Source organism: Chiloscyllium plagiosum, unplaced genomic scaffold, assembly GCF_037043375.1.
Source record: "Chiloscyllium plagiosum isolate Xiang-an unplaced genomic scaffold, Cpla_swu_hap1 HiC_scaffold_4, whole genome shotgun sequence".
In the NCBI taxonomy this organism is placed as follows: domain Eukaryota; kingdom Metazoa; phylum Chordata; class Chondrichthyes; order Orectolobiformes; family Hemiscylliidae; genus Chiloscyllium; species Chiloscyllium plagiosum.
Window position 1 is genome coordinate 2,910,238 of NW_028270142.1, and position 20,565 is coordinate 2,930,802.

The following is a 20,565-nucleotide window of genomic DNA, read 5'->3' on the forward strand; positions in this document are numbered from 1 at the left end:
TCCCCCACTCTCTCCCATCGCCCCCTCCCCCCCACTCTCTCCCATCGCCCCCTCCCCCCCACTCTCTCCCATCGCCCCCTCCCCCGCCACTCTCCCATCGCCCCCTCTCTCTCCCATCGCCCCCTCCCCCCCCCACTCTCTCCCATCGCCCCCTCCCCCCCCACTCTCTCCCATCGCCCCCTCCCCCTCCACTCTCTCCCATCGCCCCCTCCCCCCCCACTCTCTCCCATCGCCCTTTCCCCCCCCACTCTCTCCCATCACCCCCTCCCCCACCCTCTCCTATCGCCCCCTCCCCCCACTCTCTCCCATCACCCCCACTCTCTCCCATCGCCCCCTCCCCCCCACTCTCTCCCATTACCCCCTCCCCCCACTCTCTCCCATCGCCCCCTCCCCCCACTCTCTCCCATCGCCCCCTCCCTCCCCCCACTCTCTCCCATCGCCCCCTCCCCCCACTCTCTCCCATCGCCCCCTCCCCCCACTCTCTCCCATCGCCCCCTCCCCCCACTCTCTCCCATGACCCCCTCCCCCCACTCTCTCCCATGACCCCCTCCCCCCACTCTCTCCCATGACCCCCTCCCCCCACTCTCTCCCATGACCCCCTCCCCCCACTCTCTCCCATGACCCCCTCCCCCCACTCTCTCCCATTACCCCCTCCCCCACTCTCTCCCATCACCCCCTCCCCCCACTCTCTCCCATCGCCCCCTCCCCCCACTCTCTCCCATCGCCCCCTCCCCCCACTCTCTCCCATCGCCCCCTCCCCCCACTCTCTCCCATCGCCCCCTCCCCCACTCTCTCCCATCGCCCCCTCCCCCCACTCTCTCCCATCGCCCCACTCTCTCCCATCGCCCCCTCCCCCCACTCTCTCCCATCGCCCCCTCCCCCCACTCTCTCCCATCGCCCCCTCCCCCCACTCTCTGCCATCACCCCCTCCCCCCACTCTCTGCCATCGCCCCCTCCCCCCACTCTCTCCCATCGCCCCCTCCCCCCACTCTCTCCCATCGCCCCCTCCCCCCACTCTCCCATCGCCCCCTCCCCCCACTCTCTGCCATCGCCCCCTCCCCCCACTCTCTGCCATCGCCCCCTCCCCCCACTCTCTGCCATCGCCCCCTCCCCCCACTCTCTGCCATCGCCCCCTCCCCCCACTCTCTGCCATCACCCCCTCCCCCCACTCTCTCCCATTACCCCCTCCCCCCACTCTCTGCCATCGCCCCCTCCCCCCACTCTCTGCCATCGCCCCCTCCCCCCACTCTCTGCCATCGCCCCCTCCCCCCACTCTCTGCCATCGCCCCCTCCCCCCACTCTCTGCCATCGCCCCCTCCCCCCACTCTCTGCCATTACCCCCTCCCCCCACTCTCTGCCATCGCCCCCTCCCCCCACTCTCTGCCATCGCCCCCTCCCCCCACTCTCTGCCATCGCCCCCTCCCCCCACTCTCTGCCATCACCCCCTCCCCCCACTCTCTGCCATCACCCCCTCCCCCCACTCTCTGCCATCGCCCCCTCCCCCCACTCTCTCCCATCGCCCCCTCCCCCCACTCTCTCCCATCGCCCCCTCCCCCACTCTCTCCCATTACCCCCTCCCCCCACTCTCTCCCATTACCCCCTCCCCCCACTCTCTCCCATTACCCCCTCCCCCCACTCTCTCCCATTACCCCCTCCCCCCACTCTCTCCCATCGCCCCCTCCCCCCACTCTCTGCCATCGCCCCCTCCCCCCACTCTCTCCCATCGCCCCCTCCCCCACTCTCTCCCATTACCCCCTCCCCCCACTCTCTCCCATCGCCCCCTCCCCCCACTCTCTCCCATCGCCCCCTCCCCCCACTCTCTCCCATCGCCCCCTCCCCCCACTCTCTCCCATCGCCCCCTCCCCCCACTCTCTCCCATCGCCCCCTCCCCCCACTCTCTGCCATTACCCCCTCCCCCCACTCTCTGCCATTACCCCCTCCCCCAACTCTCTGCCATTACCCCCTCCCCCCACTCTCTCCCATTACCCCCTCCCCCCACTCTCTGCCATTACCCCCTCCCCCCACTCTCTGCCATTACCCCCACCCTCTACTCTCTCCCATTACCCCCTCCCCCCACTCTCTCCCATTACCCCCTCCCCCCACTCTCTCCCATCGCCCCCTCCCCCCACTCTCTGCCATCGCCCCCTCCCCCCACTCTCTCCCATCGCCCCCTCCCCCACTCTCTCCCATTACCCCCTCCCCCCACTCTCTCCCATTACCCCCTCCCCCCACTCTCTCCCATTACCCCCTCCCCCCACTCTCTCCCATTACCCCCTCCCCCCACTCTCTCCCATCGCCCCCCAACCGTCCATCCCATCGATAAACATCAGAGAACAACATTTCGTTTCTTCAAGGAATCTCTCCCTTTGCCTGTGTTTTTTTTAAAAGGGAATGTGAAAGATTGGAGGAAGCAGTGGAGACCATTCCTTGCCCGGGGGGAGGTGGGTGGTGACTCCACGCCGTTAACGTCCCGAATCCTGCCGTTTGAATTTTTTTCAAAATAGAATCCCGTTTCCTGGCGCTCGCGGCCGCGTGCCCTCTCTCACCGCCCGCGCGCGCGGCGGGGGTGGCTAAACGTCCAATCCGGGGGCGGCAATGGGCGCACATGCAAAGCAGCCCCTCTGACGTGACACACAGGATGCGCGCACGTTGCGTCGGCGCGAGAACGCCCTCCGGGTTAGTCGGGGAGTGGGGGCCGGAGGTTGCTGGGAAGCCGCGGGGACGGGGGTGACGCGTACGCAACTGGGATGGTGGGGGAGGGGCGAGCCGGATTGTCCGTTGGGTTTGACGGGGAGGGAGGAGTGGCGGGGCCGCGCGGGTTGTGGTGGACGCGCACGCGCGGGTTTGGAGCTCTCAGGGGGAGGAGGGAAGAAGCGGCGGCGGGCACGCGCGGGGGAAGCCGGGGCTCCAACTTCTGGTGAGAGAGAAATAACACAAAGGGAGTGAATGAGGACAGGCGGCGAGTGAGAAGATTATCACAAGTATAAAACACGAGTGGGAGCGCCGCCGGGGGAAGAGAGAAAAATAACCTGTAATAAACTGTTTAAAAAAATATTATAAAAGCAGTGAATTTAACTGGAGGAGATTTAGGAACGCGAGTGAGGGGGAAAATACCTTTTTTTTTTAAAAAAAGGAACACCAACAAAGTAAGTACGAAGAGAAGTGTGAGTGTGTTTGTGTTTGTGTGTGAGAGAGTCGGTCGAGTTAGAGGAAATTTGAGTGTAAATAAAGATGGGGGGCAGGCGGTCAGCGAGATCACTAACTAGCAGGAGCTGGGTGAGAGGAGAGTGCCGTAGCCGCTGGCTAAAGCAGCCATTAACATTTCATTAATATAGAGAGGGGAGAGCTGTCCTCCTCCACCACCACCACCTCCTCCCTGTCCCTCACGGCCAGCACGGAGTTCACTGTCTCTCTCTCTAATAAATGAGTGTCGGCGCCTTATCTCCCCCCCCCCCCCCGTGTGTGTGTGAGATGGTTGTGGGTTTAGAGTAAGTTTCTGCTCTCTCTCTCTGTGTCTGTCTGTGTGTGGTTTGGGTACTTGGTGGTTCCCTGAGGTCATTTGGAGTGGAGTCGAAATGGTTTGAACTAGTTTCTCACAGGCACCGCGGCGGCCGGGGGGGTCACACACACACAGAGATAAACCGGCTGGGGAGGGTACCAGATCAGAACGGGAGCAGTTTTACACATCATTCTCGCTTTTTTTTTCCTCTCTCTCTGAGAGTCGGGGGGGGGGGGGGAGAGAGATTATTCCACTTCAAGCTCAAACGGCGTGTTTAATGTTTCCGTTACTGTTTCCTTTGCTAGTCGTGTTTGAGTAACAGCCACCAGAAAAGGCTGAGATTAAAAAGGCGCTTCTCTTTGTGGTCGCTCTCAGTCTTGGTTAGTTGTCGCTCACTCTTGGTCCAGCCGGTGGTTTTAATCTCCCTTTTTTTTGATAATAGTGCAGAACGTGGTCTGAAAGACCTCGGGTCTTTCGCAACAGAATGGAGTGTGTAGTTGTTAAGCTGGGCTTTTAGTCACTTTGTACCTCTGTAAAGCTCAAGTCAGACGTGGAACTGTGCAAATCGACTTTTTTCATTCATTCATTTGCTCCATCTTCAAAATAAGCCGATTGTTTCTTTTAAAATCTTGGTGTGAGCGCGTGTTTGTGTATGTATTTCAAAGCTGAGTTCAGGGGAGGACAGAAAACACGTGCATTGTGAACTAGTAAGGAGAGAAAAAAAAATCAAGGTGAGGGGGGCAATAGGGAATGTTCAGGGCAGGGGAAGATCCCACAGCATTGAAGCACTCGCCCAACATTTCACCAACCACCATCATCAAGGCTTAATCATCCATGTTTGTCGTTGTCTTCGGCGGCAAGGACACACACATTCACACATTGTAAACCTCTTTGTTCGAGGGGGTGGGGGGGGAGAGAGAAACATGCGCACACACTTTTAAAATAAAACAAACTTACAGGTCAACCTTTAGATTTGTGTTATCCACTATAAGGCCAGTGAATTTTCGAACTATTTCCAGACGTTTCTCAGTAGACTAACTTTTTTTTTCTCCTGAGAAGAACAGCAGCTTCGTTTGTTTGGTCAGCGTTTTCTCTCTGGACAGGCTGTACACAAAGAATCGCTCTTAACCTAAGATGGCAGCTTAATTTGACTCCGGTCATTGACAGTAATTATAAGAAAGACTGGAGCTATCCTGTGCTTTGCTTGCGCCAAGTTTTCCTCCCCCCTCTTCTGTTGTCTTAAAGAGTGACTCTTGATTGTTATTTTTTGGGGTATTAAAATCTTTTTCTCTTGGTGGTGTAATATAAATTTTGAATTAAAAAAAACACAACCGTCTGTTGATGGGGATAAAAGTCACTTTCATTACGTTGCAAATAATCGGCTAGCATGTTGAATGAGTAAGATTCAGAGAAATCTACCTGCCCCACATCGAGCTACCGTGCAAGGCTGCAGAGGTCTCGCTTCCAGTTATGGAGGTGGAATACAGGAGTGTAATATACGGGTTGTATTTGTGAAATCGAGGTGCAGAATGACTCTTGATCCTAATGTTGTATTAGATATAGTTAACCAAACGAAATGTGTTATCTGACGACTAGATAGATGCATGCCTCTGGCTGGAAAGACGGAGTGCTGCGAGCAGCCATTTAAGTTTTAAATGGGATCGACCCTCAATCTTTTGTTAGTGATGATATGGTACGTTTGTATTTTTTCTTTATATACGGTTTTACTTTTTCGAAAAAAAGGCGTTTACAAGTATTTTGAAGGGCAAGTTTGATGTTTGGATTTGAAAAGATTAGTTTAGCTCATCACTCGTGTTAGATGACTTAAATTTATTATATTGTAATAGTATTTAGTGATGCGTGTATATATTTATATATCATGAAGTGTTACAAATGAGTTACATTAGGAAATCTGATTATTTTTTAGGATTGTAGGATCAATTACAAGCAGAAAGTATCTTGAGTTATGCGTCTGGCTAGATAATGAGTTACTTCAGTACTTTAACTTACTTTGTTTTACAAATCAGCCTTGAATGTTAACTTTTTTTTAAGAAATGCTTTGCAGAGCTTTTATAGTAGTTTACAGAGCAGCATAGGGATGTGCAGTTACAGACATTTTGAGTATGAGATTGAGCGTGTAAGCATTCAAATAGCTGGCACATTAACCTTTTAATTTGCTTCCACACATGGGGAACTAGTTTTTTTTGTCCAAGCTTTTAGCAAGTGTCCTTCACCAAACTGAACTACAGTGTTGAAAATCTACAATTGCATAGAGACAGGTTTGGTATTGCCCTGGAGAATTAACCCATGTAGTCCCTTTACAAGATCCTCCAAATCTGGTGGCAAGAAAGGTGGTCCAATAACAGCATCTCCTCTTCCAATCCAATGTGCCCAGCAGCAAGACATGTACCTCAGCTCTGTTGCTTGGAAAGTGACATTCATATGCCTCACACCAGACTTCTGGAACAAATGCATTAATTGAAATTTTGCCATGGCAGGGGATTGCCACGAGGAAATGCTTTAGGGTTGTCTCAAAGCATTGGTGAAGAGCTCAATTACCTTCAACCTCACAAGACCCTGGCTTATGGCTGACAAAAATGAAGGCTAATTTTGGAAAGCACTGAATGCAGACTTTGGGATATGCTTATGGAAAAGTTTAATTGTTGGAGGGAGTGCAACACTCTCAAGAAAACCTATTTGCCCAACCTTTCAAGCACCACCTGACCCAAATATGGCAAAATCTTCAGATTGGACAATGGACTTCTCAGCTATTTCAGAGCACATTGAATTGGAGTCGAAATAAGTCCTCCTCGATATAAACTTACTACCGAAGAAGATCAAAGTCATTTGGAAATCTGCGATTGTCACTGCCATGTACTCCTGAGATAAATGTAGATACAAATACAAAATAGAATGTTCTGTTTCTTGCACACCTTTCTCTTTTTCTCAATTGTCTACTTTTAGTTTAAACACTTTGAGGAAATGTTGGATGGTCCTTCATTGAATACTTATTTATTCATTCATTGGTTGTGGACTTTGCTGGCATGACATCATTTATTGTCTCGCTGTCTCTCTCTGAGAAAATGGTGGTGAACTGCCTTTTTGAATACAATATAGTGATGTGCTAGGTGATTTCAGAAGGCAGTTTAAGAATCTTTGCACTCATGTTAGTCTGGTGTTTCATACAATTTGGGCTGGGTAAGCAGGCCAAATCTGTTTCCTAAAGAGCAGGAATGGATCAGAGAGAGTTTGCAATAATCTGATGGCTGCAATTGCTGATATTATGTTTTTTTTTTAAATTCCAGATTTTGATTTAATTAATGAATTTCAATTCACTGGATGCAGTTAGTAGGTTTTGAGTGCATGTGTCTGAATCATTAGTCTAGGCCTTTGGATTGCTAGTCCAGTAATCTAGCCCATATGCTACCTTTTTGTGAGGTATTAAATTTATGCATCACAGCTCCCAAGACTTTGATTTTGCTTTTGACGTAGAGTTTTAGCTTTAGTTCTGATATAAGATGCAAAAGTTGAATTGAATAATTTATGTCAAATTGAAATGAAATAGGCATTCTGTTTCCACAGATGCTGTAAACATTCAAACCGAGGCTGAGAAATGATACACAGAGCTTGGTTCTATAGATCTGTTAAAGATTTGTCTAGTTAGTGGTGAACAATATTTGAATCAGTTTGGGTTATGTGCATAGCATGTGACTTTTTTTCTATTATGTTTATGACATGCCAGATATCGAGTGTTGAATCCACAGTCTTTCCAGTGACAATACTGTCAGAAGAACCATTGAGTTTCACGCATGTGTTGTTCAAAAAGTGTGTAACAAAGTGAAATCATACTTGTGTTTCATGTTGAATGAGTCACTACATTAGTTCCTTGCAAGCCACTTCTGTATTGAAGGGATCAGAATGTAGAAACAGGAGTAGGCCACTCAGCACCTCTGGCCTGCTCCTCCATTCACTCAAATCATGGCTGTTCTTTCCATTAGTTCTCTATACCTAATGAGTCCCTCCTAAGGAGAAGCCAAATAAGAAAGGATTGGAAGAATATGCTTGTACGTTTAGCTGAATTGTAGTGGGAGGAGTCTTGTGGAGTACAAGCATTGGGATAGGCCAGTAGGGCTAAATTACACTGTGCAGTAAATTGAAGTCAAAGTTGCTTTAAATACCAAAAAACAGATATGTACATAAAGCATCTAAAAGAAAAAAAATCAGATTTATCTTTTTAAAGTTAAAAACTTTATCAACTTTAAGCACAGTAATTTAATGAAAATTGCAGTGATATCTTGGTGTTAATTATCTTAATAATGCAAGTAAATACGTAAATCATACAGAATTCAGCGTCGAACATTTAGACAGGATTCTTATTAGTAAATCTTTTCAGGTAGTGGCATTTGATCGAGTAGGTTCTCAATTGTTTCTTTGTGAAGTAGTTTTTAGATTTTCTGTGCAAGACTAAAATTTACTGTAACTCTAATTCTGAATGGTTTAGAGTTAAGGTAAAGAATTCACAAATGACCTCCAGATCAAATCTACTGAAAGTAATAATTCAGAAATCAAGAAAAGATAGCTTTGTTAAGTTTTAATTTCTTCCTTGAATCTTCAGATTGGCAACTTGCTTTAGAACTTTCAATTAACTGCACCCTCCCCCCACAATAAATCCCTCTATAATTCTGCACCCCTCCTTAAGGCTACAGTGGTTGTAACAAGGTAAACTTAATTTGCTTTTAAAAGAACATTTAAAATATATTATTCACAGAAATGTATTTATAGTAGTTGTGGTCTTATGATATCTATGCGTGCAATATCTTGAAATGTAATAGTTTCTTTTTAAAACTACAATGTATTTGAACATAAAGACTTTCCAAGTGCTATACTCTTAGTTTTGTATTTGTATGACGTGTAGCAATGGTCTTTCTGTTGCTGTGCAACAAAGAGCATTAAAATTAATAATGAAACTTTTAATGGAACACTTGAATAATGTTGCAACCCATGGAAATAATTTTTTTTCTAAGGAAGACAAATTTGACCAACGACGGTGTTTATTTCAAAATTTGTTACAAAATTGTGATCTACATCACTATTGTTGACTTATCAAAGGATTTCCTATATTTGATCCCTCTGGTTTGCTTAATTGTGCACATAGTGTTGAAGAAATTTTTTTTTTAAATCCTGAAATTGGACTTAGGAACAAGAGGAGGCCAGTCAGCCTATCAAGTTTGCCCTGCATATAAGTGATAATGGCTGATCGAATAGAGCTTTTACCCATCTCATCCCCGTAACCCTGTATACCATTGATAATCCGAAATATATTACTCTCTAACCCTGTCTCTAACTTTAAACGTACTGAGCTTTCACAGCCCTCTGTGGTAGAGAATTCCAACAGTTCATAACCCACTGAGTTTTAAAAATGAATCTCTCCATCTCAGACCAACAGTGGCATTTATCATTTATTTTAAATTGTGTTCCAGTTCCAGACTCCCCACACAGTATCTACCGGTCCTTTTTTAAGGTTTTGCTAAGTGTCAGTGAAGTCCATGGTTGGCATGGACAAGTTGGACTGAAAGGTCTTTTTCCATGCTGTACATCTGATTCTAATTTTACTAAACTCTTTAAAACAAAATATAGGCCCAGTTTGCCCAATCTCTCTGGGCATGCCTAGAACAAGCCTGATGATCCAATAATATCTATCCTGAGATAAGGAGACCAAAACTGTGTGCACAACTCTAGGTGTGGTCTAACCAAATACGCAGTTGAGCTACCTACTTTAATTGCCAAAAGCGATGCTTGTTTTCCAACTCCCCCCTAGTTGCCCGTGATGACTTGGCGACCTTTGCCCCAGTTATCTTCCTCCTAATCCTTTGTTCAGTTTCAAGCCCCCGTATTCTTTCTTGCAAAATTCTCCAAGAATATACCTTTTGTGGGCATGGGGATTAGCTTTTATATGTAATTCAGTTTAAATTTGCTGTTACTGGTCTTGACTCCTAATCCACGTGCAGTTTGACTGGTTGGCATAAAGATCTAATGTTGAAAAACATTCTCCACCTTCTTCAGCAATAGCAAGACACCAATCTTTTGTTCAACAGCCAACTGAAACTGCCTTCTGTAGCACCCAACTCACTTATTTTTAGCTGAGTTGAGATTGAATCTTAGCATTATTCTGTTAACTTTGAGCTGAGTACCAGGCCATATCCTATCTTATTTCCAATGCTGTTGAATTCATCAATTTCCTGTATCCATTCTTTCTTTTATACATTTTTTTTTTCTAGATTTCAGTCCCACTAAGGCTTGAGTATGGAAACCAAGGATCGTACTCCATTACAGTGCTGAGAGAGTGCAGTCACTGTTAAAGGTTCCATCTTTCACATGACTGGCTAAGCCGAGTCCTCTGCTTGTGGTGGATGTGAATGATCCTATGGCACTGTTTCGAAAATGGATAGGAGAGAAATTCCTGCTGTCCTTGCCAATATTTATTCCTGAAACAACATCACAAGAACAGGTTATCTGATCATTATCACTGCTGTTTTGAAAGGATTGGCTGTGTGCAAACTGGTTGTCACTTTTCCTACATTACAGCAGTTATTACATAAGTATTTTACAAACAGTAAGTTAATTTTGAGATGTCTGATCATGAAAAGTTTCATAGAAATTGTCTTGTTCTAATTTTACGTCCGTTCAGACATTTCTCTTGATCTCATTCTGCCATTCCCCAAAAAACATGGACAAAACATTTTAAGCATTATTTTTGTACTTGCCTTTGGATAATACCTTTAATTCTTTTTTGTTTTACTATGGGACATTTTATTTCATTCAAGTTGTTAGAAAAGTGTAAGTTGTCTTTAGGAATAATTCAAAAGTAACTCTTTGGCTATACTGGAGTTAGATTTATGATTCTGTTAAAATTAAAGTAGAATATAGTGTATGCTTTATATCAAATTGTAATTGTACATGTGTAAGAACAGTGTAATGCACTTGCTTAGTCATTTATATTTTGTATATCTGGTAAAATATATGGTATATTGGGATATTAGATGAGTATTTGGGGGAAAGTGAGGTACTATTTTAAAAATTTAAAACCGGAAATTTATTACTACTTTCCTAATACTTAATTTAGTCCTTTACTAGGACTTGTTTGCAGAGATATACCTCCATAGGTGGTGTTTGTCTTCTAATATTTTCCTATATGAACCTTGACAGTGGCAGGCTATTTGACTGAGGGAGGGGAGAGAAATAGCAATGTAGCCAAGCTCAATCCTGTTGCTAGGTAGTGTCCAAAACTATGTTTCCAACAAAGTTAATATTCCTGAATAAGAATTTTTGACTTTTGTTTCCTAACTATAGCTTAGATTTGACCTGGTTGAAGTACTAGCTGAACTCCCACTGAACATCTGAGCCTGGGCGCTTGTGTGTCTGCACATAAGAAACATTCAAGTTGGCTTGCTCTACGATACATAGTTGGGAAAAATGGAAGCCTTGTTACCACAAGTCAGGGCTTTCTGGCTAACCTGTGCTAATCATCACACTCTTTCCCCCACCCCCACCCCCTCATTTTTCTGGAGTGGAGCAATTCTTTTAGTGAAATTTCATCTTTTTCTGTATCTGTGTGCTCATTGGATTTACTACCCTGAAGGTGGCAGTATAAATAGTTACATTTTATAATGGAGATTTTTCACAAGACTTGCTTGCATTTTCTGCAGTGAAAAGTTCGACAATCCATGCAATGTTCTTTCTGCTCTGCCTTTCCCTTTGAAAAGTTTCTAATGACCGTTCCTTATTCACTATTTCCCACTCCTAAAAGTTGTTGTATTCATGCTTGGAGTATGATGCGGAATCTCTATAGTTTGTATGTCTCAGTCAAATGCTTTTTACATTGGAGCCCAGACGAGGGGCAGTTAGCTCAGCACTTGGATATACAATACTAACCTAGATCCTGTTGGTGTTGTGAGCTTTCATCAGGGATCTCGGCCAATGACCTGGAATCGAAAGATTAGCCAGTTTTTTTTGTGCTGTCATGATAAACTTTGAGTCGAGTGTGTGGTGCTGGAAAAGCACAGCAAGTCGGGCAGCTGCCACCTCATCCTCTTCCTGCTCCTCGGATAATGCCTGACCCGCTGTGCTTTTCCCACGTCATACTCTTAGACTCTGACCTCCAGCATCTGCAGTCCTCATTTTCTCCTCCATGATAGGCTTTGAGCCTTTTAGGAGACTGGAATTCTGAACTTAAATTATAAAAGTCAAGATATTTTATGGGTAATTGTACAATTTGATATTCAGAATTTCTTGATGCTTAAGCATTCCTGTTCATGATCTATTTAATATTGCAAATGAATTCTGTATTTTATTATGAAATATAATTCAAACAACTTTATTGTCACAGTGGAAGTTATTTTGTTTGATCATCTTGATGTTACATGTGTACTTCATTTGCTTTGTCTTTGTTTGAATGGGAATGCAGCTGATAGTACTATGAGTCAAAATTAAGCTTTATCTTTAAGTGTACAAACAGATATTGTTTGTTCACAGGGTGCTGATGAACACTTTAAAATTGAGGCTGTTGGTTATTGTGAGCCAGTGATTTGGAGTCCTAGATCCTGGGATTATTGATAGTACTAATTCCTATATTCCTACTAATTTACAATATAAAGCAACATTCACCCCCTCTACCAGCAATGCATACTGGCAATAGTGTGGCACTAAAAGGTGTTAGTCCAGCCTGCCAATTTCACCTTGAAAAGTTAATGGTGAGCCTCCACCTTTGAAGAGCTGTGGTCTATGGGGATGGAGGTGAATGCAGCTAGACACCCAGTGCAATTAAGACAGGAATTCTGTGATTTGGTGCCGCAACAATGACAATATGGCTGGGATTGGAACTTTATAGGTGGTGATCCTATGTACCTGCTGTCCTTGTAATTGGTAGAAGCAGCAGGTTTGCAAGATGCTGTCAAAGGAGCCTTAATAAATTGCTACAATATATCTTGTAGATGCTACACACTTTGTCCTATAGATAATTAATACTAATAATTATGGAGTCCAGAGCTGTAAGTACTTTGTTCCCAATCAAGCAACACCCCAGTTTTCCAATGCTCACCCTTTTGTCCAGTTTCTCTGTGGGCATCTCTTGCGTGCTGTCTCACTATGTCTGTCTATCTAGTCTCCTTTAGCCTCACCAGTGATTTGCATTAATCTAATTCTGGCTCCCTCTGCATCCTGAATTCTGGAATTGCCTCCCTTAAATCCCTCTGTCCTCTTAAAATATCCCTTAAAACCAAACATTTGGCCTTCTGTCCTAATATTTGCCTTTTATCTCCAAGCTTTGTCTTGGAATGCTCCTATGAAGGGCTGGGTAGGGGGAGGATTCAAGGCATAGGGTCATAGAGATGTACATCACGGAAACCGAACCATCAGTCCAACTTGTCCATGCTGACCAGATAGTCTAAATTAGTCTAGTCCCATTTGCCAGCATTTGGCCCAAATCCCCCTCAACCCTTCCTATTCATATACCCACGCAGATGCCTTTTAGTTGTTGTAATTGTATCCAAATGTATTGTTGCTTTCTTCCTATATATGAACTAGTAATAGCCAATTTGGGGTCACTATTTCCTTTCAATTACCATTACTCTTCCTTCTGGTATATTTTTGATAAAGGTGGTGATTTGAGCTGGAGTGCGAATTTTAGTTGCCTTCCTGTGACACAATTACTCCAATCTCTGTTTTTCAACCTCTGTCAGTTGTGGTTCCATGGAATTTGTCAATTTATCTGTCATTCAGTGTCATGGTTAAACAATAATGATGGCTCATCGCAGCACTATAACTAGGCCTGTTCCTGTTTTTGCAGTTTGCAGAACCTTGTGAGCACAGTACTTAAAGGTAGTGATCAGACTTGCTAACCCTGGCTGCTGATATCCTTTTTTCCCCTCTCACACCTGTGCTGTTAAGAACTGAATGTTCATGTGCGTTCATGCCTCAGTGTCCACAAACAAAGCTTGTCTGGGTTCAGTCCGAGAATCTTGAGCATTGTACAGGTTGAGTTCAGACCGCACTATAGCAAGTTGTAGAACTGAATTTAATAGATTTAATAAATTTGTGGCCTGACACTATGAAAGCTGGTGAATTGTCACAAAATCTCAACTAGGTGGTTAATGCCCTTCAGGGCAGGGAAATTTAAATGCTCTAAAATTACATAATTTACTTAGTTTCAAAAACATACTAAACAGTGCCATCCAAATCTCATAGAAACAAAATATCGAAAGATGTCTACATGCTGAGTTCTATTTCAGTAGTGAATTTGCCTTCATTGAAGCTCTGGTCTGTTATTCATGTGTAAGCGCATGCAATGACTGCTTGTGTTTGATAGTGAAAGCCTGGTAACCTGATCTGTCGCTCACTTTGCTTCCAGGAGGGGTCACTGTACAGCAATTAGCAGAATCCCTAGTTGCATTTTCTTGCTTTTCCTATATCCCTCAGCAATTGTTGGAATACTGAAATATAAGATCTGAGGACCAACTTGACATCTAACTGTAGAGAAAGGGAATGAAGCTGGGCTTCCTAGTTGGCATAGTTTGACACTTTTATTATACACTGAATTATTGAGATTTTCCTGTTAATATAAAATTCAAATTCATTCCTTCGAGATGATGATTTGTGGCCCTATACTTCTGACTAGAAATCTTTTTTAATCTTGTACTTTTAAAGTATAGCATCAAATTTTCTCAAGCATAATTAGCTTTCCCTTTTAATGCATCACTTGCATCAAAGTGGGTCAGAAATGGGCTAAATGGTTAATGTTTCTGCTATTGTATTTTTACCTGGGATGTGGGTGTCACTGGCAAGGTTGGCATTTGTTGCCCATCACCAGTTGTTCTTGTACAGAGTGGCTCTCTGGGCTGTTTGTAAGGCCAATTAAGAGTGAACCACATCAGTGAAATGACCTTTTTGTGAAGGAAATCTGCCAACCTGAACCAGTCTAGCTAGTATGTGACTCTAGACCCATAGAAATGCACTTCACTCTTCTCTGCACTCTGAAAGGGTGTAGAGACCTGCTCCATTAAAGGGCAGTTGAGGATAGGAAACAAATACTGAGCCTTCCAGTGGCACCCAACTCCCATGAATGGTTCATATTTATTTATTTTATTCTATCTTCTCCTTTGAGTTATTGGAACCTTTGCATAATTCTGGCTGCTTTTGTTCATTGCAATTGTGTCATAATTAAATCTGTTAGCATTGCTGTTATGCTAGTTTTGTCTCTCTTAAAGGTTGTCAGTCATGATTTGTGGTAAACACATCCAATATATAGACTTTTTTTGAAGTGCCTAGAATCTTGAATTGGAGACTTATACAATTGTATTGCCTTATACAACTGGAGGACATCTCAAAATACTTTTGAAATACAACTATTGAAATTTACTGAAAAGCAGCAGCCAGTTTGTGCATAGATATGAGGAGAACTCTCCTGTTCTGTGTGGTCATTTACATCCAATCCATTTATATCCAGTTGAGGGGCAGATGGGACCTCTGGTTTCATCCATATGATTGGCTAAGACTGTCAGAGGAAACATTCTCACTATTGCACTGGAGAGCTCTTTGAGATGATGTGCTCAAATCTGAGATGGGGTATGAACCCGTGACCTTTTGACTCGAGGTGAAAATTCTACCAGTGAGCCCAAACTGCCAAGGACGAGAGTGTAACAAGAGTGTTTACTTCCCACTGGCATTGTGTTTTTAAAAAAATCGAAAATGCAATCATTCAGATACTGATAAAAGTGGGTACTGTCTTGTCAAATCAAATCAAATCAGTGTAAAAGGTCATGTACAAGGGGCTTTTGTGCCTCACCCAACGCATACGAATCACATTGATTACTTTGTACCTTTCTCGTTACTGCTTGCCAACACTTCCTTCCAAAATCCACAGGTGAGTGTGCCTAAAAGCACATTTCAAAAGTAATCTGCCAGCTTAAATGTGTTTTGGGTGTCCTCTGGGGGAAAAAGCATATAAATGATTTATTCCCTTTTTGTGTATTTGTCCCCCTTCCTGTTTGCTGATAAGCCTGGAAGTTTTATTTCTTTCTCTTTTTCCTTTACACACCTTTCACTTGATTCCCTATCTCCTCTCTGCCACCTTCGATTAACTTTTAAATTCTCCTCCATTCATAACTGGTTGTGGCAGCACTGCAGGGCTTTCAGTATAATCTGCTGCCTGTGGGATTGCTTAGTTCTGTTTATAGTCTGCTGTTTCAATTTTTAGCATGTTATAGACTGTTCTGTAGCTCCAGTTGATGCCTCATTTTTAAGCATGTCTAGTGTTACTGGCATGTGCTGCACTGTTCATTGAGCCAGGGTTGATCTCTTGGTTTGATGGTAATAAAGTGAGATATGCCAGCTCTGTGGTGACATACTTTGGTCGGATAGAGTTATTCTTTTGATTTCTCAAATGTCCAGTTTTGAAATTCTGTGATCTTGCTACTCCTGTGCTTTTTCTCAGTGGTGCTTCACGCAGAGGAATACTGATTTATAAGCTGCAGGAGGGTGATAGGTGATCATTTACATGGCATTTCCTTCTCTATGTTTGCAATATCTGTGGTCCAGAGTCAATGTTGTGGGTTCCCAGGGCCATTAGTTCTTGTGATATCACCTCTGAGGTGTCTCTCTTTGATGGAATAGGACATAGCCAGGCATGGTGAAAGAGTCATTTGGGGACATTGGCTTCGTGGTATGTTTCTGACAGTATGGTTTTGTCAGGCTGTTACTTTTGGCACATTTTCCCAATGTTAATGAGAACATTGCAAGGTTGATCAGGCACAGTATATCCTTTTTTTTTCAGAATCTGCCTACTGTATGGTATTTGCTGGTTATGTCCTTGGCAACTGCAAAGACATTTCAGAAGGCCTTTAAGAGTCACTCTGGAGTTGCATCTGGAGTCAGATAATGACAACAGATTTGCTTCCTTTGCAATAGTTTGCTTTGAACCAGAAAAATGCAGGGTGTGCCTGCACAAATAACCTGTGTTTCTCACCCCTGTCCTACCAAGCTTCACTACAATACCTTTCAACGCACGCTCATGTTATAAACTTTTGTTTCTAATTTCCTGTGCTTCCACGGTCTCACCAAGCTTGTCTAGGTGATCTCCTCCAGCTTTATTAGCACATTATGCATTAATGTTGAGCTTCCTTGCATTTCAAAACAAGACTGCACTTCAGGTGTTCAGTTTTTTTTAATCAAGTTCTTACTTTCTTTAACTTTTTCTGTCACTATTCTCTTGTCTGATTCTCTGCTTAGCTTTTTATGCTTTGTCAGCTCCCTTCTTGTTTGGGAAGATATATTTTCTGATGGTTTCTTTAGATTTGCTACTTTACCTTTGTTCATTCTTTTTACATTGTTACCAGTTATCTTCCCATTTGCAACCCTTGAAATTTCTTTGAATTGAGAAGTGCTAAGAAATGCAAGTTCTTGTGGTCAGCTGTAATTTTTGCCTTCAGGTCTGTTCTTGAGCAGGATCCTCATTAGGATCAAGGGGCTGGCATATTTGGAATGTGCAATTTAAAGGTTATATTAGGCAAACGTTGTACTGCTAAAGACTATTACATTTATTTTATATTTTATCAATAATTAAATTAAAGTGTGTTCATCCATGATCGTTAATGATATTACAGCCCTTTTTTGAATGCACTACAAAACAATTAGGCAAAAATTGTTAGTTCACAATGGATTTTTAAGAATTGGTATACATAATTGGTTACAGCATAGGAGGAGACCATTTGGCCCTTCATGTCTGAATGTGTTCACTTGTGGAGCAATTAATCAGTCCTACAGCACAGACAGGCCCTTCGGCCAAACTGACCCATGCCAACCAATATATCTATCCAAACTAACACCATTTGCCTGCATTTGGCCCATATCCTTCTAAACCTTTCCTATCCATATATTTGTCCAAATGCCTTTTAAATGTTGTTAATGTACCCGCCTCAATCACTTCCACTGGCAGCTCATGCATACCACCCTCTTAAAAGGTTGCCCCATAAGTTGCCATTTATTCTTTCCCCTCTAACTTTAAACTGATGCCCTCTAGTCCTCGAATACCAAACCTTCGGAAAAAAGTCTGTGTATTCACCCTATCCATGCCTCTCATGATCTTGTACATGTCTTTAAGTTCCCCCTCCGTTTCCAATGCTCTAAAGGAAAAGTCTTGGCTTGCCCAACCTTTCCCTATAACTCAGACCCTTGACAGCATCCTTTTCCTTTTTTCTGCACTCTTTTCCAGTTTAATACCATAATTTCTATAGCAAGGGGACCAAAACTGAACGCGATCTAAGTATAGCCTCATCAATGTCCTGTACAACTGCACATAACTTCCCAACTTCTGTATTCAGTGCCCTAGCTGATGAAGGCCAGTGTATCAAAAGCCTCCTTCACTGCCCTGTCTACCTTTTGACTCCACTTAATTTACTTTATTCCTGCAAATATTTCTTTTTGAGATTGTGATCCATTCATATGATTTTTACAGAATAGGTTTTCAAATCAAATGCATAATCACTTAATCGCAAATTTTGTATTTTAGGTAGCTGAATTTGTTGCATGCCAGATTGTAAATCTCTTTATTTCAGAACCTGTGCTTGAGTTAGCTTTTTTCTTAATTTGTTGCAGAAAAAGATACATTTTGCTGACACTTCTCATCTTGCATTCACCTGGACAAATGCAAAAATACTAAATTTCAAACTGACCATAACAGTTATGCTGCAGGAGGATAGACTGACCAATTAGTCTGTAATTGGGTGAAGTGTTGAAATGGAGAAAGCAAGAGGAAAATAGGGTCCCCAAATTTATGGTGATTCAAATAAAGCACAAGGTTTCAACATTCTTTGTTGACAGCGCAGCTGTGTATGTAAATATAGCCATGATGTGGAGGTGCCGGTATTGGACTGGGAGGACAAAGTTAAAAATCATACAACACCAGTTTAAAAATCTCACAACACCAGGTTATAGTCCAACAGATTTTATTGGGAGCACACTAGCTTTCGGAGCATCGCTCCTTCATCAGGATAACCACCTGATGAAGAAACGGCGCTCCAAAAGCTAGTGTGCTCCCAATTAAACCTGTTGGACTATAACCTGGTGTTGTATGATTTTTTAAAAACCATGTATGTCATTTCAACCAGGAGTAAATGAGCTTGACCAATTTACCTTAAGTTGGTTGATGGTTAGTGTAGTTGTTCTAAATGTGTTGCTGGAAAAGCGCAGCAGGTCAGGCAGCATCCAGGGAACAGGAGAATCGACGTTTCGGGCATAAGCCCTACTTCAGGATTCCTGAAGAAGGGCTTATGCCCGAAACGTCGATTCTCCTGTTCCCTGGATGCTGCCTGACCTGCTGCGCTTTTCCAGCAACACATTTTCAGCTCTGATCTCCAGCATCTGCAGACCTCACTTTCTCCCCAGTGTAGTTGTTCTATACCTGCATATTTTGAAACCATAGTGAACTTCCATTTTATGAAAGTGTTTGCTTTATGAAATCATCGTGTATTTTAATTTTGTCTTTGTGAAATGAGTACATTTACATGATGTGACACTGCTAGGACTACTATAAATTAGGAGTTAGTCACTGATTGCAGGCACTTACATGTGGTTTTGGATTGGAATTGGGGAAGCAGGGAGATTGTATTAAGCCTCCCAAGGTCAGATTGCTTGATATTTTCCCTCATTCTTGTCAGAGGCTGAAAATCAATAATCTTGATTGGCATAAAGCCCAAACATTTTAAAGCGTATGCATGTTGTGCGAAGAACTGCACTTTGCCATGCAAGATTGTCACTTCGTCCAACTAGATTTGACCAGTTATAATTTAAAACCACAACAGTATTTACAGACGATCATATATTGGAGTTTTTGCTTAGGTTATCACCATAATTTCAGCATTTAGTCTACAACCCTAGTAGGCTGAAAAGGAGCGAGTGTTTGATCATTGCCACACTGAACATCAAGTACCTGAAACATATGGCACCAAAATATCAATGTGCTCAGGTCTAACAATTGTGTTTTAAAGAAAGGAAGCCAATTTTTCTCAAGATTTCTATCATTTTTGCCACTTGCTTCAATTCCATCAGATGAGGAAAGTAGAATCTCATTTGAACTTTCCATACCCAGGCTGTGGCATGAACAGGAATCTATCATAGATATTCAGGTACACTCCTGTATCCAAGCTCTCTGCATACAAGTTTGAGAATCAGTAAGGCTATAAAAGGTCTTACAACCCTGGAACGTAAGCTGTGTTTGCTGGGGCAGTCAATTTAAAAAGGAAGATCGCTCAAAGTCGAGAGTCCCACAGCATGGAAACAGACCCTTTGGCCCCACTAGTCCATGCCAACCATGTTCCCAAACTAAATTGGTCTCACCTGCCTGCATTTGGTCCTTTTCCTCCAAACTTTTCCTATCATGGACTTATCCAAATGTCTTTTACACGTTGTAACTGTACCTGCATCCACCACTTCCTCTGGCAGTTCATTTCACATACTAAGTACTTTGCGTAAAAAGTTGCCCCTTGTTTCCTTTTTAAATCGTTCTCTGCTTACCTTAAAAAGATGCCCCTTTTAGTTTTGAACTCCCCTACCTTCGGGAAAAGACCTTTGCCATTCACCTTATCTCTGCCCTTCATGATTTTAAAAACCTTTAATAAGAGCCACCCCTCAACCTCCTCCATGCCAGTGAAAGAATTCCCAGCCTATTTGGCCTATTTTTATAACTCAAACCCTCCATTCTGCAACATCCTGGTAAATCTTTTCTGAACTGTCTCCAGTTTAATAATCTTCATATAACAGGGTGACCAGAATTGGATACCGTACTCTACACAAGGCTTCACCAATATCCTGTTCAACCTCAGCATGATATTCCAACTCATATACTCAAAGGTCTGAGCAATGAAGGTTCAAATGAGATTCTACTTACCTCATCTGATGGAATTGAAAGAAGTGGCAAAAATAATTGATGTTTTGAGAAAAGTTGGCTTCCTTTCTTTAAAACACAATTGTAACACCTGATCACATTGAATTTTTGGAGTCATATGTTTCAGGTACTT

General features: G+C 43.3%; 1 protein-coding gene across 1 annotated transcript in view; it reads left to right on the top strand.

Moving 5' to 3' along the window:
* The first annotated feature begins 2,789 nt into the window (after window positions 1-2,789).
* Window positions 2,790-20,565, top strand: part of chd7 (chromodomain helicase DNA binding protein 7) — a 352,687-nt gene continuing 334,911 nt past the window's right edge. The window contains exon 1 of the mRNA XM_043689312.2: window positions 2,790-3,146. The gene's annotated coding sequence lies outside the window, so the exon portion shown is untranslated. The remainder of the gene's footprint in view (window positions 3,147-20,565) is intronic.